Here is a 19,982-nt window from a genome sequence, read left to right as displayed (position 1 = left end):
CTGCTATCGAAGCAAGCTGGCAATTACTATTAAAGAGAACATGACACACAAACACCGCAATAAGAGCTCCAGTTATAAACAGCTGCTCATAAGCGCACCCATCGATTCTTGATTTCATCACAGAGGCAGTTTAAAAGGGCTGCAGTTTCCTTTCCTTTTTTAAGGAGATGAACTGCACAGATCTAAACATAAACTGCTCAGGTCCAGCCTTGTGTCTCATGAAACTTCATTAAGGCTGCAGACTTAAGCATTTTTACAAGGAAATTGTCCTCATTTGATTCCATGGGACTTTCTTCTGAGGAAACTCCACCAGATTGGGCTTATGCCCAATTATTTTTACATTTGGCACTTTACAAGCCAAAGAGACAGGAAGTTTCCAGAAGATGAGGAAGTGAGAGGTATAAATAACACTCCCTTGGTTAGAGGGCAACACCCCAAAGTCAGCAAAAAAGAAAGAAAGAAAGAAAGAAAGAAAGAAAGAAAGAAAGAAAGAAAGAAAGAAAGAATTATAATGGTGTTTGTCCATTTTTTAAAAAATTAAATCAGCATTAATTTCAGATACATTTCTAACACATGGGGAAAGACCATTTTTCAAAAATCAATATAGCCTCTTGAACAACACAGGCAACCCACCCATTATACTCTTTCAAACCCTGCTCCAACTTGAAGTGTTTCAACCCAATTATCAATATATATGTCTAGTAAACCAGCAGCTTGCAAACTGAGTTTCTGGGGATTACAACCAGAAGATGCAAAGAACTACGGAAGACGTACTAAATGCTTAGACCAGAGGTGGGGATACTTTGGTCTTCCAGACGTTGCCAAACTCCAACTCCATTCAGCAAACAAAGCCAATGGCCAGGGGTTGTGGAAGTTGTTGTTCCGCCAGAGGTGTAGGAAGGGGGGAAGGAGGGGGCTGGCCACCCTGGGTGCGACTCTGGGAGGGGTGACAAGATGGCCCCTGCCTCCCCCCAGCTGTAGAGCGGCCGAGGGCATGTGCAGTCCATATAGGTGCCACTCGCGCGCCATCCGTACAAGATGGCACTCACACAACAGCCTGCACGGTTGCCGTGCAAGAGGCAGCCCATACAGCTGCACGCGAGCAGCAGCCCATACGGAGTGCACATGTGCAGCATTCTGTACAGAGTGCGCACGATGCCACACATGCACAGTCCATACGGGCTGCGCCGCCCTGGGTGCTGGAGAGGGTTCCTCCACCACTGAGTTCCACAACATCTGGAGGGCCAAAGGTTCCCCCACACCTTTTGGGGGGCATTTGCTTGGCATCATCAACAGTCAACAACGTCATTTCCAGGGCGTATATCATTCACTGCTCTCTGGTAAAAGTGAAAGAAAATTCTGTCTTTCCTGAGAGCATAGTTCTTAGATCTGGACAGCCTTCTGCAAGCTCATGTTTCGGAGTACAACTTCCCACAGCCTCAGCCAGCACAGTAGGGCATCTGGTTAGGGAAGGAAAGCCTACGGCTGTAGAGAAACAGCAAAGCCAATGGTCAGGGAGGATAGAAGTTGGAGTCCAACAACCGCTGGAGGGCATCGCTTTTGCTGCTTCTGCATTCAAATATTCAGCTGCCTTGCTAGGGAAATGCAGCCCTTCTTGGAGACAGAAGGCTTGACGGAGCTGTGGAGCTTGTTGGGTCAACATCAGCCTTCTCTGGGAGCTCTCCCTGGTCCTGAAGGCCCTTTCCATAGGTTTGCTACCCACTGCAAGATGATTTCCTCCAAAGGTCTGTTCCCTCCAAGTTTCGCTTGGCATCCCATGAGCAAAACAGGATCTAGCCATGGTTTATTGGTGAAGCTTGGTCAAACACAGAACCCAGGCTCAACAAGGCCCAGGCATGACCCACAGCAACCCTTGAACATGGAAGGGTTACTTGCACTGAGACAAACCACTCACCCATCTAGCTACAGCAATTGGCAGCGAATCTCCAGGGCTTGATCAGATGTGTCTCCCAGCACTAGCTGGATATAGCAGGGATGGAACACAAAGCAAATTCTCTAACACTGAGATACCACCCCTAACCCTTCACTGAAACTACTACACAATCTCCAAGGATAAGAAGGAGCAGATACATTTTGTCTTCCTAAGGCAGACATCTTCCTTACAGATGTTGCTGGTCTACGGTCCCATCATCTCTGATCACTGGGCACACTGGCTGCCACTGGTGGGAGTTTGTATCCAACGGTGTCCATGAGCAAGCAGAAGAGACTTCTGCTAGCCAACCATTGAAAAGAGGAGTGCAGCTATTGGGGAGTGGAGATTATAACAGAGTGGAAAGCAGTGAACAAGACGGAGTGCGAAACTTGCAATTTGCCTGTGTTTGCAGCCAAGAGGAAAGGGTGTGGATTGGTGGCAATGACTTTTAGTCGTTGGAGAAGGAGACTTGGGTGATCAGGATGTTTAAGCTGGCAGCACTGGGGATGGGTGGAGAGTTGTTCTGGCCTGCTAGAGGGTTTTTTTGAAAAACCATCATCATCAAGGAGGAAGGAGAGTTCAATTCTGGGGAGCCGGTGATCAGGGCTGGCTGATTTGAGCTCTGTGACTTTACTTAGACCACTAAGAAAGACCAACGCTAGTCAAAAACACAAATTGCTGTAGGACATACAAGAATGATTGTTTCGTTGCTCAACAGTTACAACGAAGCCTTTTGCTTTTCCTTTTTGTGGTTACAAAGTAGGCTGCATGGATTTGTGTAAGAGCTCATAACCCACCTACTCTCAGCAGCCAGAAGCATAATAATGATAATAATAAATTTTATTTATATCCCGCCCACCCCAGCCAAGACCGGGCTCAGGGCAGCTAACACCATATATAAAAACAATTGATTAAAATACAACTTAAAAACAAAATTAAAATACAACATTAAAATGCAGCCTCATTTCAGTAGAAACTCAAATCAAAACTTTTGGGGGATGAAAACGTCCAATCTTCATCAAGGCCAACTATCCAGACTGGTCCTACGTGGGCCAGAAAAAAGCCACAGAAGTCCCCAAATAGGGGCTGCATCACAGAAGGAGAAAGGAAAGGGGAAAGAGGGGGAGGGGATCAAGTTGATTCCAAGGCAAAGGCCAGGTGGAACAACTCTGTCTTACAGGCCCTGCAGAAAGAAATCTGATCCTGCAGGGCCCTGGTCTCATGAGACAGAACGTTCCACCAGGCCGGAGCCAGTGTTGAAAAGGCCCTGGCTCTGGTTGAGGCTAATCTGACTTCCTTAGGGCCCGGGACCTCTAGGGTGTTGCTATTTATGGACCTTAAGGTCCTCCGTGGGGCATACCAGGAGAGGCGGTCCCATAGCCAGACACTGGAGAGACCTGTCAGGAGTAAGCATGGACCAATGGTATCAAATAGTATGGGAAACAACCTTATTAGAAAAACTAACCAACAAACTGAAACTGACATGGGACAAACAGAAGAAGATGCCTTCACCCTGGTATGCTTACCCTTTAACACATACACAGCCCAACAAGACAACAACAACAAAACCCAACAGCATTCGAATCAATCTGGTTAACCTGATACAAACACACACTCCACTCACACACAAAAACAAATTTCACTACAGCCAATCAAAGACAACCAACCACACCTAGGCCAGCCCCAACCTCTCTCGCCAACAAAGAAATACAAGCAAATAGTAAAGAGAACGATCACTGCAGATGGTGACAGCAGCCACGAAATTAAAAGACGCCTGCTTCTTGGGAGAAGGGCAATGACAGGCCTAGACAGCATCTTGAGAAGTAGAGACGTCACCTTGCCAACAAAGGTCCGTATAGTTAAAGCCATGGTTTTCCCAGTAGTGATGTATGGAAGTGAGAGCTGGACCATAAAGAAGGCTGATCGCCGAAGAATGGATGCTTTTGAATTCTGGTGCTGGAGGAGACTCTTAAGAGTCTCATGGACTGCAAGAAGATCAAACCTATCCATTCTTAAGGAAATCAGCCCTGAGTGCTCACTGGAAGGACAGATCCTGAAGCTGAGGCTCCAGTACTTTGGCCACCTCGTGAGAAGCGAAGACTCCCTGGAGAAGACACTGATGCTGGGAAAGATGGAGGGCACAAGGAGAAGGGGGCGACAGAGGACGAGATGGTTGGATAGTGTTTTCGAGGTTACCAGCATGAGTTTGACCAAACTGCAGGAGGTAGTGGAGGACAGAGGTGCCTGGCGTGCTCTGGTCCATGGGGTCACGAAGAGTCGGACACGACTAAACGACTGAACAACAAGAAGTAAAGAGAACATACACAAGTGACGATGACACAAAACCCCACAAATACACTAAGTAGAACAGAAGCATTGACACCAGACTCGGACCCCTCTTTCCACCTTTTCTTCCTAACCTAACATTGAACAGTGGTACCTTGGGTTACATACGCTTCAGGTTACATACGCTTCAGGTTACAGACTCCGCTAACCCAGAAATAGTGCTTCAGGTTAAGAACTTTGCTTCAGGATGAGAGCAGAAATTGTGTTCCAGCGGCACAGCAGCAACAGGAGGCCCCATTAGCTAAAGTGGTGCTTCAGGTTAAGAACAGTTTCAGGTTAACTACAGACCTCCAGAACGAATTAAGTACTTAACCTGAGGTACTACTGTATACAACACTAATGTCTCACAACAAATGAAACTGATCTGTAAAAAAAAACAACTTGAAAAAAGAGACAATGCATGTGTATTTTTTGTAAATTAAGAAGTCTTTAATAAAAATGTATTTTTAAAAAAACCAAAGTAGGCGGCTTCGATTTGTGTTTGTGAATATAATCACTTTTTTATAACTAAGTGCCTCCCGTCAGCTTTGGTAGGTGACATAGTTGCAACCCTATCTGGATGGGGACAGCCTAGCTTCTGTTGCATATACCCTGGTGACTTCTCTGTTAGATTACCACAATGCATTATACATGGGGCTGCCTTTGAAGATGGTTCAGAAACTCCAGCATTAAGAAGCCAAATTGTTGGCTGGGACCAGGTGGTCTGAGTATGACCTGAGTGCATTAGCTACCCCTGGCTTCTGGGCTCAATTTGAAGGAATGGTTTGGACCTGTATTGTGGCTCGTGATGCCCCAATACCTCAAGAACCACCTCTTTCCATACGAACCTACCCAGATTCTACATTTCTCATCAGAGGCCCCTTGCCATGTGTCTCCTTCAAGGGAGGTGCCAGAGGTACCAACGAGAGAGTGGGCCTTTTCAGTGGTGGCTCCCTGGCTATGGAATGCTCTCCCTAGGGAAATTAGCCTGGTGCCAACCTTGTCAGTGTTTTCTCAGCCAGGCAAAAACACTCCTGTTCACCCGGGCTTTGGGGTCTTAAGATTGTGGCCTGTAGGATTGGTTCTTTTTGTGCTTGTTTGTGGGTGAACATTTACAGTCGTACCTTGGATCTCAAACGCCTTGGCTCCCAAACAATCGAAACCTGGAAGTTAGTGCTCCGGTTTTCGAACGATTTTCGGAAGCCGAACGTCCGGTGCGGCTTTCCGATTGGCTGTAGGAGCTTCCTGCAGCCAATCAGAAGCCGCGCTTTGGTTTCCAAACGTTTTGGAAGTCGAACTGACTTCTGGAACGGATTCTGTTAAACTTCTGAAGTACGACTGTCCTCCGTTTGTTTTTTTATTTGTGGGGTTTCAAATAACATTTGTTCTGTATTTTAATATTTTGTAAGTTGCTTTCAGATGACTTGTAGAAAGCAATGAAGATAAATAAAGAAACGCACACATGCAGACTTGACACTTGATTCTCCTGCTGCCTCCTCCATAAATATATATATATATGGTTTTGCAATGACAACTTTGAGGTTCCTGTGCAGCTTTGCAGGGGTGGGGGACTTGATCCTCAGACCCACGTGAGCAGAATGCCCTGTTGCAAAGAGACTCACAGACATTCCTGTAGCCAGTCGAGGTGCCAACTTGAATAAAATATTGGTGGGGGGCCACCAGGTAAGCCCTGCCCAGTGGCGTAGCGTGGGGGGTGCAGGGGGGCCGGCCGTACCGGGCGCAACATCTGGGGGTTAGGGTTAGGGGGCGCAAATCCACGGGTTAGGGGTGCAAATTACTTGCCTTGCCCCGGGTGCTGACAACCCACGCTACGCCACTGGCCCTGCCCCACATAATCGATCACAAGACACAGCATGCACACACTGTCTGAATGGCAATGCCCATCAACTTTGTGGGGGCCCAGCCCCTCAAATATTTTATGGGGTGGGCCAAAGGTCCCTCATCCCCTAGGAGTTGGATCTAAGGGTTTAGGATTCAAGGATTAAGGACATACGGTCACTGGGAGTGACTTGTTCAAGGACACAAGGCATGGATAAAATAAAAAAATTCCTTCCAGTAGCACCTTAAAGACCAACTAAGTTAGTTCTTGGTATGAGCTTTCGTGTGCATGCACACTTCTTCAGATACACAGTATATCTGAAGAAGTGTGCATGCACACGAAAGCTCATACCAAGAACTAACTTAGTTGGTCTTTAAGGTGCTACTGGAAGGAATTTTTTTATTTTGACTATGGCAGACCAACACGGCTACCTATCTACTACTGAAGGCATGGATAGTTCATTTGACTAGTGGTTAAGGTGACTATGGAACTGGAAGACAGCATTACCTATTTATCAATTCAAAAGCATTTCTAAACCACTTTCTATTTCCAATTCTCTAAGCGGCATGCAAAAATACAGCATAAAAGCAATAAGACATTTAAAAAAAACAAGGCAGTATCATAAACATAGGAAGAAACAGGAATTCAGTAATAACAGGATCTAATTTTACAGGTCAAGGGAAGTCTGTGCAAAATGATACGTCTGAACCGACCGATGGATGACGTGTCATGTTATCTAATAATCTAAAGACAAACAATGTTGCATCTTTATTTTTAAATGTGACCTGCCAGAGCTCCAGGGACAGAGAAATCAAAAAACCCCAAATATCTATTTCTGTAGCAAAGCATTAGTGTAGAAACACTTTCTTCCCCTCATTTGGACAAAAACTTAAAAAAACAAAAAAAACAGGGACCAAATGCCCTTTGACCTCACCAAGGGCAGCCTGAGCCTCTCTGTTAATGAGCACATTTTTAACTTTTTCTCCTTCTTTTTTTTTTTACAACAATAAAAAGAGAGGGAGCGTGCGATATAAAAGTAGTGTGTAAGAACGAAGTCCTGTCAACAGTGATGGGTGTTGCCAGGCAACCAGGAGGCAGAGATGAGAGATAATAAGGAAGAGGGCCAAAGTCACAGAGGTGTCAGTGACAGCTGGAGAAGGGTGAGAAGAGGTTCCTGCGGCTGGACAGAATTAACCCCGTGTGCTCCTAAAGCACAGGGAAACAGAAGGAGAAAGCAAAACAGGCAAAAGCAACAGTCCAAGATGCTCTCTGTTCTCTCTGCCCAAAGACGATGCGCTGGTACTGCCAGAACCCAAACAGACTGGGAATTAGATCAGGGCAATGAATTTCCTCCTGGCAGTTTCAAAGAAAAGACGCTTAGGGTGTGTGGTGTTGTTGTTGCTGTTTTGCAACAGGTCGTTGACTCATTAATAGCGCATTCATGCTGAACCATCCACACACACCATTGGGCTTTATGCGTTTCTCTTTTTATATATATAAATATTTTATTAGGTTTTCAAATACAAAGTTAGAAACATACACTGAAGAAAAAAATAGAAGAACAAGAAAAAGAAGAAAAGAATAAAAGAAAAAAAGAAAAAACCAACCATTCAACACATTTTTTATATAACTAACTGGACTTCCTCGCATCTCCCTTACCCTGCATTCTTTATAATAAAAATATCAGCAAATTATTACCTTGTTTCGTACCTTATTTTGTACTTTTCAAATACTATACCTCTAAATTTGACATACTTTTCATCAATTACTTATATCTTAAATTAAACATAGTATTACCTTAGATTTTAACCTTTTCTTACTTAAAATATAATTTCATACTTCCCAACTTTAATTGCTGAAGCTATAGTTTCCAAATCGTGTAAATTTTTAACATTCATACAACTTATATTGTTTTTGTAAATAGTCCTTAAATTTTTTCCAGTCCTCTTCCGTTGTTTCTTCTCCCAGATCTTGAATTCTGCCAGTCATTTCAGCCAGTTCCATGTAGTCCATCAATTGCGTCTGCCACTCTTCCAGTGTGGGCAAATCTGGTGTCTGGGCTTTATGCGTTTCTCTACAATGCTTCCCCAATGTTAGAGCACCGATGGTGTCTGGAAGGGCACTCTTGCACTGTACGACAACAAAAGCAGGACTCACACCCCAGAACCTTCGTGGTAAAGAAACGTACAGGATTTTGTGAGGGTGTTATGTGAAATGCACTATTGGAAATGAAGCTATTTCAATACTACAGTGGTACCTCGGGTTACAGACGCTTCAGGTTACAGACTCCACTAACCCAGAAATAGTACCTCAGGTTAAGAACTTTGCTTCAGGATGAGAACAGAAATCGTGCAGCGGCAGCGGGAGGTGCCATTAGCTAAAGTGGTACCTCAGGTTAAGAACAGTTTCAGGTTAAGAACGGACCTCCGGAACGAATTAAGTTCTTAACCCAAGGTACCACTGTCTTGGTATTGAAAGTGGGGTCATGTATGACTGCCCTGATACCATCATGAGCACAAAACGTCACAAGCCATGCACAATAAAAAAGGACGTCCGGAATTATACGCCGTGTGAGGAAGATGAGAAATCAAACTGTAGCAAAGATGTGAAGCAGACTAGTGGGGGAAATAGGAGCCCCTACCCCCAATTAGTCTGCTTCACACCTTTGGTACAAATTCAGGCAAACAGCATCCAACCTGCCAGGGGGAAAAACTTTAACTAGCTGAGAGCAGGTCACAGCATTCCCTTCCCCATCCGCAAAGATTACAGAAGGCTCCCAGGCTATTGCAGCTTGGGCTGGGAGCCAGAGTGCAGTGGCGTAGCATGGGTTGTCAGCACCCGGGGCAAGGCAAGTAATTTGCGCCCCCTAACCCGTGGATATGCACTCCTAACCTGTGGATTTGCGCACCCTAACCCTAACCCCCAGATGTTGCGCCCGGTGCGGCCGGGCCCCCCTGCACCCCCCACGCTACGCCACTGCCAGAGTGTAAGGAATAGCTGATCAGATAAAGAGGTAAGGAGAAAAGGTTTTATCACTCTCCGCAGAGCCTCCAAAGATGGCTGCACCCACTCAAAAATCATTTTGCCGGCCCACATGATAACCCTGTCCTTGGTGCCCCTCCCCCCCCCCCAAAAAAAGGAATAGACCAGACAACAAGGTATGGGTTCGAATTGGCCACAACTTTACTGAATTCAGATTTCAGAGGTAGGCAACCTGGCCTTGGCCTTGGAAGGCATCCTTCTCAACCCCACGGGGGGGTGGGGCTGAGGATGTGCAGGGAGACAGCTGCAGTGTGAGGGGACTGCAAAGCGTGAACTTACACAGCGTGCCCACGCACAGCACCAAATTGGGAGTTTGACCTTCATGCCGCCGCTCTAGGGCCAGGGACTCCACAAACACCCTCTAATGAGCCCTGCAAAAAGGCCGCCGCACGGGGGTACATGAGATGCCACCCCCTTTCACTCAAAGACAGACTAAAGGATACCTAACAAGGCCCAAAACCGCCACCCGAGGCCCAGGGGCCTCGCCGCCAAGGAGCCTACAACTTATTTATTAAATCAGTATACCGCTCTTCATCCAAAGATCACAGGGTGTATCACGATGCAAAATTTCATGCAAATTTGCCTGGCAGGGAAGTGGGAGCTATGCCTGTTGAACATCTGCCTGCCCTTCAGCTCAAGCCACTGCAGTTGCACAAGAAACAAAAGCATGGTAACCCTTAGGGAGGCAGTACCACAGAGCCTAGGACTTGCTGATCAGAAGGTCGGCAGTTCGAATCCATGTGACGGGGTGAGCTCCCGTTGCTCAGTCCCTGCTCCTGCCAGCCTAGCAGCTTGAAAGCACGTCAAAGTGCAAGTAGATAAATAGGTACCGCTCCGGTGGGAAGGTAAACGGTGTTTCCGTGCGCTGCTGTGCTGGTCCCGGGGGGTAGGTTACCGTTATCATAGTCAAAGATCAGTCCTGAGTCACTAGCCTGGAAACAGTCCACAAAGAGCGAGGCAAAGTCCGAAGCAGGAAGCCGGGCGGGGACAGGAACACTGGAAGGTCAGAAGAAGGAAGCCGGGCGGGGAACAGGGACACTGGAAGGGCAGGTCTGGGTCCGGGTAGGAGCAGGTACTCAACGACGACGTTGCTCCCGCAACCTGGGACCGGGCTGACTGGCCTTTATCTTCTCTGAGGCCAGGGGCGGTCCCGGCCCCCAGGAGACCCGCCTCCCCTGGCCTTAAGGCGAGCACTCCTCCTGGGAGAAACCAGCTCCCTTCGCCTCTCTGCCCTGAGCCTCTGCAGTTCAGGAGAGGCTGAAGGGTTAATGGACCCAGGGGGAGACTCACCTGTAGGCACTGAGTCCTCAATCACCTCCAGAGCCAGAGTGGAATCACCTGGTGCCTGCTCCTGAGCATCCGGCACATGTGCAGGCGCTTCAGACTCAAGGTCCTGCCCCAGTTCAGCCGGCCCTGGAGGCGGGGACTCCTGTGCAGGCTGGGATTCCTCCGGTTCAGCCTCTGAATCGGAATCCCAGGCCATCACAGCTGCTCTGGTTCGTCAGAAGCGGCTTAGTCATGCTGGCCATATGACCTGGAAGCTGTACGCCAGCTCCTTCAGCCAGTAAAGCGAGATGAGAGCCGCAACCCCAGAGTCGGCCACGACTGGACCTAATGGTCAGGGTCCCTTTACCTTTACCTAATGGTCAGGCAGCATTGCAGCCTGGCATGAGAGATCTGGCACAGACTGGGCAGGATTGCAGCGTGCCCACAGATCGACCAATCTTGGGCAGTCTTAGGTGCAGGAGTTCGCCAGGGGGCAGCCCCAACTGGCCAATAGGCATCTCTTTGGTCCATTCCCAGGTGGGATAAATTGAAACCTGACCATGCTTCTTCCCCAGTTCGTATTCGGGTGGAGGGCTTCACTGTCTATGCGAGTGTCGTCACCTCTGCAGACCCCCCCACCTCAAAGGCTGGCACCTGTTCAATTACCTTAAGAATATCGTGTGTGCTAGATCCCTGGCTGGTGAGATCACAGTCCTGGCTCTCTGAGATTGCAAAGCAAAGCAAAAGCTCCATCGTGTCTTGTACACAAAGATGAGCAGGGAAAGTCCTTTGGAGATGAGCTTTCCCCCTTTAGAAAGTGTTATGCCATCCTAAGGTATGGTTGCCACATTTTTTTCAATGAAACCGGGGGCACTTTCTGTTTTTTTGTTTTTTTGTTTTTTTTTAAGCTGAGTAGCAACAGAGAGTCAGTAGTGGGGATGGTGAGGCAAAAGACCCTGGGCCCAAGCACACATGCATATTGTATAAAGGTGCAAAGCCCTTCTTTCATACCCTGTGGAACATAAATGCGCAGAGTTTTTAAAAAACTGGGCAATGGCGTGACTCCCGAGCCTCCCCCGATCTCCTGCCCCCTTCCTCCTTTGTTTTGACTGATTGGGGGAGGCTTGGGAGCCACAGGCAGGCGGCTGTTGCCCAGTTTTTTTAAAAAAAACTCTGCACATTTATGTTTCATAGGGTACAGAAGAAGGGCTTTGCACCTTGCCTGGCAGAGAAACCATGCACCTTGCGCCCCTTCTGGGCAGCACCCGCCTGCCCATGACTCCTGAGCCTCCCCCGATCTTACAAAACAAAGGGGGAAGGGGGCAGGAGATCTGTACCACCGGACGTCCCTGGTTCCCCTTCGGCAATGGCGTCAGCAGCAAGCAGCTTCAGAAGCCAACCAGAGCCAACTGAGCTACCAGGCTGGCTCTGGGCTGCTGAGGCTGCCGCTGCCACGTTTCCCGGGGACAGATTTGCAAATCTGGGGACGGAATTTGTCTGAGGACAGATTTGCAAATCCGGGGACTGTCCCCAGGAACCGGGGATGTCTGGTAACCCTATCCTAAGGATCACCTGACCCTGTCTTTACGGATAAGACCAGTTAGAGAATCCAGGTGCATCTGTGGTACAACCTCAGGGCTGTATATATTTCAGTGTAATAAAAATAATATTTGAAATAATTTGTGCACCGTGAATAGCTCCCTGTCCCTGAAAGCAGGACTGATTTCTCTTCCACCAAACATTGGCAGCTGGTGTGTGTTTCAAATTCTCTTTACCACTTGGCAGGGCGAGGTGAATAACCTCGCTGTTTTGGTCAGTCTGTCTTGTGTGATGCATATTGATAATTTGGGGAAACCAAAGGAACCCAAAGGTGCTCAACTTTGGCCACACTGAGTCTGGAACTATTGGGTACCCTGGATAATTATGTCCCAGAAATGTCACCTCCAAGCTCCTGAAAAACTGGTTTGTTTGCACAGCTTAAGCCCCTCTTCACAGGAAATCTGGTTCAGCTCTTATTATTCATTTCACATATTTATATACTGAAAAACAGTCTCTATTCTAATAATAATAATTTTATTATTATTACCCTGCCCATCTGGATGGGTCTCTGAGCCGTTTACAAAACAAGAAATGCAAGCTGCAATACGACGCACTGAGGTGTCGAACAAATCTTTCGATGCCTTGCAAGGAAACGACAAAAGCCCCCAAAATAACAACAACAAAAAAACACAGCAGCGCATTTTTGAAACTTCTTTCGAATCACAGATCCCTTAGCCAGTTGTCGTTGTGGGTTTTTTTAAGTGCAGACCAGGTAGCTGCTTTCTTAACATCACATTACTCAAAGAGGGAGTATCGCATCCCTTTTTGCACCAGTGGGCTGTAAAATTAGCAGCACTCACAAGTGCTGAGTTTAAAATACAAAATGGGACACACCCTGCTCCCTGGGAACACCTGCCTCCCCTTCCCTTTTCCCCTCCCCTGCTTTCCACATCCTCCTTCTCTCAGCTTGCCAAGCTCCATTTGTTACAGCTGAAGTGTTTCCTTTTCTCTCTCAATATTTCCTGTCTGTCCGGCATCTTTTTCGTAGCTCATAAGGGATAGAGATTTAAAGTTACATCATTCCCACCCTCATACACACATCCTAACAGAAGGGGGTCACGTAAAGAAGGGGGCAGGTTGTGTTTCTGGGTGCTCCTGTGTTTCCCCACTAAGATTTCATCAGGTATTACTATCATTAGGAACGCGGGTGGCGCTGTGGGTTAAACCACAGAGCCTAGGGCTTGCCGATCAGAAGGTCGGTGGTTCGAATCCCCGTGACGGAGTGAGCTCCCGTTGCTCGGTCCCTGCTCCTGCCAACCTAGCAGTTCGAAAGCACGTCAAAGTACAAGTAGATAAATAGGTACCACTCTGGCGGGAAGGTAAAATGGTGTTTCCGTGCACTGCTCTGGTTTGCCAGAAGCAGCTTAGTCATGCTGGCCACATGACCCGAAAGCTGTACGCCGGCTCCCTCGGCCAGTAAAGCGAGATGAGTGCCACAACCCCAGAGTCGTCCACGACTGGACCTACAGGGGTCCCTTTACCTATCTGGTATTGAGAGATAGACTGCCACCATATATGGAAGTTCCATTTTTACCTATTATGATGACTACCCCTTGATAGACCTAACCACAACGAATTGATCCAATCTCTTTTTCCTCCTCCTTATTCCAACCGCTGCATTGGCAAATGCAATGAGAGCTCCCCCTCCTGTTCTTGATGGGTCGTAATCATGGCTAATTGGGAAATTTGCAAGAAAACTCTTCAGCTTAGGAAATGGATTGTGCCAAACTCTCCCCTCTCTCTCCCCCTTCCTCTAACTTTTCCACAGTTCCAGCCACAGCTCTGAGCCTAACATGGCTCAGAGGAATTGGTCTACAGAGGTGTTGCAATTATGTCCGTAATAAGCTAAAAAAGTCTGCCTCTCGTTCACACAGCAGTGCCCTGAACCTTTCCCCCATTAACGTCTACGGAAGCTTTGCAATCAATTTCAAGCAGTCCTGCGTCTTAAAGAGAGACACTGTGAAATTTAGCACGGAGGAGCGAGGGGAAGAGCAGTGATCAGTCCTAACAGCAGTTCTCTGGAAAGCGACACCTGTTCTTAATGCACAAGGTTGAGCAAACGAGGTTGTTGCTTTAAAAAAAATTGTGTTGCAATTTCCACAAATCACCCTAGGAGGCTATCTTAACTGAGAAAGGAGTTCTCATTCAACTATTGTTTCTCGCTCTGTGCAAAAGCTATTAAGCAGAGATGGTGTTGCTATCTTCCAGGAGAATAAGAGAGAAAGCTGGCCAAAACCCTCCAGGAAAAAAGATCTGAAGTCTTTGACTGGCAGGAGAAAGCACTCAAGAGCACCGCAGGGGAGAATCTCCTCTCTGGCTAGGAGGGAAGACAGGCTGGCTGACCTAATAGGGCCATTCCCGTCTTTATTTTCTATAATTTAGGGACCTGCAGCGCACAGGAAGGAAGGGGAGAGAGAGAGGCTGTAAATGTGATAAGGAACCTCGAGGGAAGGATATTGCTACGAACAGCATCATGGCTTATTGCTCGTTTCAAAAAGGAAAAGAAAGAAACACCAACTTTTCCAAACCCAAGACTGAACATGAAGTCTGAATGGCCTGCCCTGGCTATTTGGCCCACAACTAGGATAGAGATATTTTTTATTTTTGCAATGGAGAGCAAGTTAAGAAGCACTGTAAATAAACTCCAATGACAGGTTTGCAACCTGAAGTCGTGCTAGGCTTCTGCTGTCCTCTAGGGGGCATCTGTAGACTGGAAAGTTCAAGAGGCAGGGAGCCATCAGTATGTCTCTGTGCAGAAGAAGGCAGGGCCTTCAGCATCCCTGCCAGATGCAATACTGCTGCTGCAACATGCCTTACTGTAGCAGCAGCAGCAACATCTTGGTAGCTCAATCGGTAGAGCATGAGACTCTTAATCTCAAGGTCATGGGTTCAAATCCCACGTTGGGCAAAAGATTCCCGCATTGCCGGTGGTCAGAGAAGATGACCCTTCAAACTCTACCATGCTATCATCCTAGGATCTGACGGAGGAGGCCATTGCCTCCACCTCCTCAGCTATCCATCCCTGCCAATGCCACCCACGGAGGAACGAGCTGAGCGATAGGGAGCCCCCACCCCAAGTGCAACCCATTAAACTGGGGGGGGGGGTGTTAAGATGCATTCAGCTCAATCCCAATGGCAAAGGAGGCTTCGTAAGGCTAGGCTTTGGGGCTAGGCAGCAAGGCGATCCAGGTTGAGACAAGTTGATGTTAAGCACCTGAGGTCTTGCGAGGGCATCTCCCGCAACATGCTAACAAGTTAAAGAGAAATATGGCTGGCAAAGGCTGTGGCAGAAGATCAAGGGAGTACCAGCACATCATCTTAGCTAGGGATAAGCAACCTTGGTATTCAGTTAAATTTGGGGGCTACTCCCATTGACACACACTGCTTTCATTCATCCCATGCACAGTGGTACCTTGGGTTACAGACACTTCAGGTTACAGACTCCGCTAACCCAGAAATAGTACCTCAGGTTAAGAACTTTGCTTCAGGATGAGAACAGAAATCACACAGCAGCAGCAGGAGATCACATTAGCTAAAGTGGTGCCTCAGGTCAAGAACAGTTTCAGGTTAAGAACGGACCTTCAGAACGAATTAAGTTCTTAACCCGAGGTACCACTGTACTGCTTACTCACTTTACCTTCCAGCCTCAACCACTGTATTTCTTGTTGGTGCTGTTTATGAGCCGTCCCTTAAGGATCCTTATAGCAAGTCAGAGCTCAGTACTGTCTAAACTAACTGGCAGTAGCTCTAGCCAGTGTGGTGTAGTGGTTAAGAGCGGTAGACTCGTAATCTGAGGAACCGGGTTCGCTTCCCCGCTCCTCCACATGCAGCTGCTGGGTGACCTTGGGCTAGTCACACTTCTCTGAAGTCTCTCAGCCTCACTCACCTCACAGTGTTTGTTGTGGGGGAGGAAGTGAAAGGAGATTGTTACCCGCTTTGGGACTCCTTAGGGGGATAAAGCGGGATATCAAATCCAAACTCCTCTTCTTCTTCTTCTTCTTCTTCTTCTTCTTCTTCTTCTTCTTCTTCTCCTCCTCCAGGTCATTCCTACCAGGGAGCTTTCTCTGCCACTGAGCTATGGCTACTCCCTTTGGCCAAAGGAGTGAAGAGGGCTGTGAGGCCAGCAGCCATTAAATTAGAAGCAGAAAGGGGGTGGGGAGATGCTGGGACTTACCTGGACCCCGCCCCGCCCCAGTGCCAGCACTCAAACCAGCTTCTGTTCCAGAATCTACACCATGCTCTTGGTAGGCAAGGGATTAAGGACGTAAAAGCAGCCCTGATGGATCAGACTAAAAACCCCCCTGCTCCAGCATCCTCTTCCCTCAATGGCCAGTCATAATCTCATGCCAGTCACCCCTAGGCTATCAGTATTATGTGGGAATTCAAAAGCAGGCCAGGAATGTAGGTTTGTGCTATTAAAGTGCTCTGGCACTCAGGTGTAACAAATCCAAAGGTTTAAAAAAAAACCACCCCAAAAACCCGCTCCGTCTTTTGCAGTTAGGAAAGTGGTGAGAAAATGCACATTGAGTGTGGGATAAATGATCCATGGACCAGAAGATATATAAGCTCCACACAAGCAAATCCAGATGGATGCTCAACAAACAGGTCATGCAGAGAAGCCAGCTGTGTCACCCTAAAAACTAGATTTCAGCCTTTGAGCAACAGGATTCTGTGCAGCCATGATGACCAGTAGTCACTGAATATGTCCTCGTGGGTTACTGCCAGATAAATGAATAATGTTCTTAAATGGCATGACATGTAGCCAAATCCTGTGTCCCATTAAATGTAAGGGAGCTCACTCCTGAATAAGCATGCACAGGATTGCAGCCTAAATATGTTAAAAGCCAGTTTGAGCCCAATCCAACATAAAAGGTAAAGGTAAAGGGACCTCTGACCTTAAGGTCCAGTCGTGACTGACTCTGGGGTTGCGGCGCTCATCTCGCTTTATTGGCCGAGGGAGGCAGCGTACAGCTTCCGGGTCATGCGACCTGCATGACTAAGCCGCTTCTGGCGAACCAGAGCAGCACGCGGAAACACCGTTTACCTTCCCGCCGGAGTGGTACCTATTTATCTACTTGCACTTTGACGTGCTTTCGAACTGCTAGGTTGGCAGGAGCAGGGACCGAGCAACGGGAGCTTACCCCGTCGCGGGGATTCGAACCACCGACCCTCTGATCGGCAACTGCTAGGCTCTGTGGTTTAACCCACAGCGCCATCCGTGTCCCTCCAATCCAACCTACTTCCTAGCAATTGTCCTTTTCAGACTGCACCCCCCCCCCAAAAAAAATCAAACGTTCTCAGTAATAATTCACTTGTAATAACATTTGATCTTATTTGCAAAGGGACTTTTTCATAGATGAGAGTGACTGAAAATAAGCAATTGTTCCAATTGTTTGTCTTCATTCCTCTGGGGGTGAAATTAAGAGAATACACGCTGCGGCTGCAATCCTTTGCTCACAGACCTGAACTCAGTGGGTCTTACTTCTGAATAGACATGCACAGGATGGCATTGTTAGGAGTAATGAGAGACTTCCAGAATTACCTGTTATCCGGTTCTCCCTACACTACAATTAGATCCCATAAAATATCCCTAAGGGGCATTGATACAAAGCCTCCAGATAACAAGGTCACAAGGACTTCCTAGACAACCTGTTTCATAGGCAAAATCAGACTTCAGTGCAATCCTACACCATGTTTACTCAGAAGTAAGCCCACTGGAGATAAATGGGACTTTTGTCTCAAGGAAGAATGTGTGGGATTGCAGCCTTGGCCATAAAGTTGCCATCTATTAAACAACAAACAAAAAGCTTGCTTGCAGCTAAAAATAATAATAATCCTGTTATTCTGGCAATCTGACAATTTACAACATTCAAGAACGGAAAATAAGAGGGTCCCGGTATAATTGATGCACCCCATGTTTACACGGAAGTAAGCCCACCTGCGTCTCATACAGCTTACTCCAAAGTGTGCACAGAACTCCCACCTTTACAGTGATACCCTGTAGCAGCTTACCAAAAATAAAGTCCCATTGGGTTCAGTAGCACTTACTCCTAAGTGAGCGTGCACGGAACTGCATCCCTGAAGTGATGTTATGACCACAGAAGTCCCACGTTCAAAATCTCGCTCAGCGCTCGAAGACATGACACAACCTCTCTCTACCTTACAGGGCTGTCGTCCCTTTCAAGGAAACAGGCACCGATGTCAGAAAAACCCCTCCTGGTCAGCCATCGCTCTCCAAATGAAGGGAGGAAAAAGTCTAGTCGGAAAGCCAACTCGTTTTTTCAATATCCGGTACCGGCCGAGATGTTTTGCTACTGCGGGTACCGAGAACAATCAGCCACCTGCCTCCCCTCACTCATTTTGGAGGGTCGTTTTTCCTGAAAGGCCATAAATTTCCTTGGTTTTCCCTGCTGCATAGGGCGATACATCTACCGACCTCTCATTACTGGGCAGTATGTTTTAAGTAATGACCCTGGGTTTTGTTTTATTTGGGAAATGTCAATTTGGTGGGGGGTGTTTTTATTAAAAGGGTAAGCTGGGAAAGTCTGATCGAAACGAGAAGCGCCGCACATCGAAAAGCGCTGCAAACGAAACGGCTTTCCCATTTGCCAGCTCCCCACACCACGAGACAGCTTCCTTGCAAATTCAAACAAAAACGGAGAATGAAGGTTTGTGGGAAAACGCTCCACGCGGGCGCATTTCAAATCCACTCGGATTCTCTCGGAAAAACTACTGCACCCAAAAACTTCCTTCTTAAGAAGGAAAGAAAAGGAGAATAGGAGAAGGGAAAACCCACCAACCACCTGTGCGCTCGCGCCACCGTTGCGCGCAACAGCTCCGTGCGCAAACCCTGATCCGGCTGGCACAGAGCCAGTGGCCGCTGTCCGCTCGCCCGGCGCCCGGCTCGCCTTGCCTCCCTCCCTCCCGGACCTGCGACGAAACCCTCCCTCGCCAGCGGGGGAAACCGGCGGCAGTTGCTACCACCGCCGACCAAAGGAGGGCGGAGAGAGAGAGGAGACTCGATGGATGGATGGAAAAGAAGGAAGGAACGGCACCAACCTGGCGGCGAGGCTGCCTGCAGGTGGGAGAATCCTCTCGGCCCGGCTCCTCCTGGGCAGCCGCGGCGGAGGCGCGCCTTCTCCTCGTCGCCGCGGCCGCTGTCCGCTTCCCCGGGCTGTGACAGCGACCGCTGGGCACCCAGGGCGGCTCGGCGCGCCTTGGCGCAGGCGGACGCGGCAGCACCTGCCGCCGAACTTGGGCAGCCTCGAAGGACTGGCTGGCTAGCGGCTGGCTGGCTGGCTGGCGTCCTCCACCTTCCCTCTCTCTTTCTCTCTCTCCAGGCTGTGGAGGTGGCGGCTGCAGCAAAGGGGCTAGGAAAGGAGGGGTGGTGGGAGAGATCAGGAATGTGCAAAGGGCCCGGATGTCTGGTGTCTCCAGCCTGCTCCCTCCTTCCTCCGCCGCCCCCTTTACGCGCAGCCACTTGGCGTGGCGGGGAATCTCCAGCGCTCCTTGGGGAGTCAAACTGTTGCTGGAGGCGAAGGAGGAGAAGGAGGAGGAGCTTTAGTCGTCTCTGTCGGGGAGGAAGCTTTTCCTTTTTTTAATTAAAAAGAAATAAGCACACACACACAAAGATTGAAGCGCTCCCCGCGCCTTTCCAAAGCGCCTCTTTGCAAACCATTGTCCTTTTTGCTCAGACTCCCCTGGCACCTGTTTCCAGCGTGCGAAGCTTGCTAAAAAGCCTGGCACAGGTCGCTAGGAGCAAAGGCAGGGCGGGTATATTGTCAGGATAGTCGGCCGGTGGCGGCCGGTGAGGTATCAGAGCAGAAGGAAAGAAGGGAGCGCTTCTTCGAGGGGCGCGCGCCGGCAGGAGCGCAGCAGCGTGCGGCTTCCACGGCCAGGCAAGATCACGGGAGACAAGATAGCCCTGTCAATGGCTGTAAGACATGGTAAGCTAGATGGAACTTCCATGGCCAGAGG

At 48.4% G+C, this 19,982-nt stretch overlaps 1 protein-coding gene across 1 annotated transcript in view; it reads right to left on the bottom strand.

Moving 5' to 3' along the window:
• Window positions 1-19,442, bottom strand: part of ZBTB7C (zinc finger and BTB domain containing 7C) — a 241,414-nt gene extending 221,972 nt beyond the window's left edge. The window contains exon 1 of the mRNA XM_083465976.1: window positions 19,065-19,442. The gene's annotated coding sequence lies outside the window, so the exon portion shown is untranslated. The remainder of the gene's footprint in view (window positions 1-19,064) is intronic.
• Window positions 19,443-19,982: the final 540 nt, after the last annotated feature.

Source organism: Podarcis liolepis (assembly GCF_965112155.1).
Source record: "Podarcis liolepis genome assembly, chromosome: 11".
NCBI lineage: Eukaryota > Metazoa > Chordata > Lepidosauria > Squamata > Lacertidae > Podarcis > Podarcis liolepis.
The sequence above is the reverse complement of the archived record's forward strand: the minus strand, read 5'-3'. Positions and strand labels throughout refer to the sequence as shown.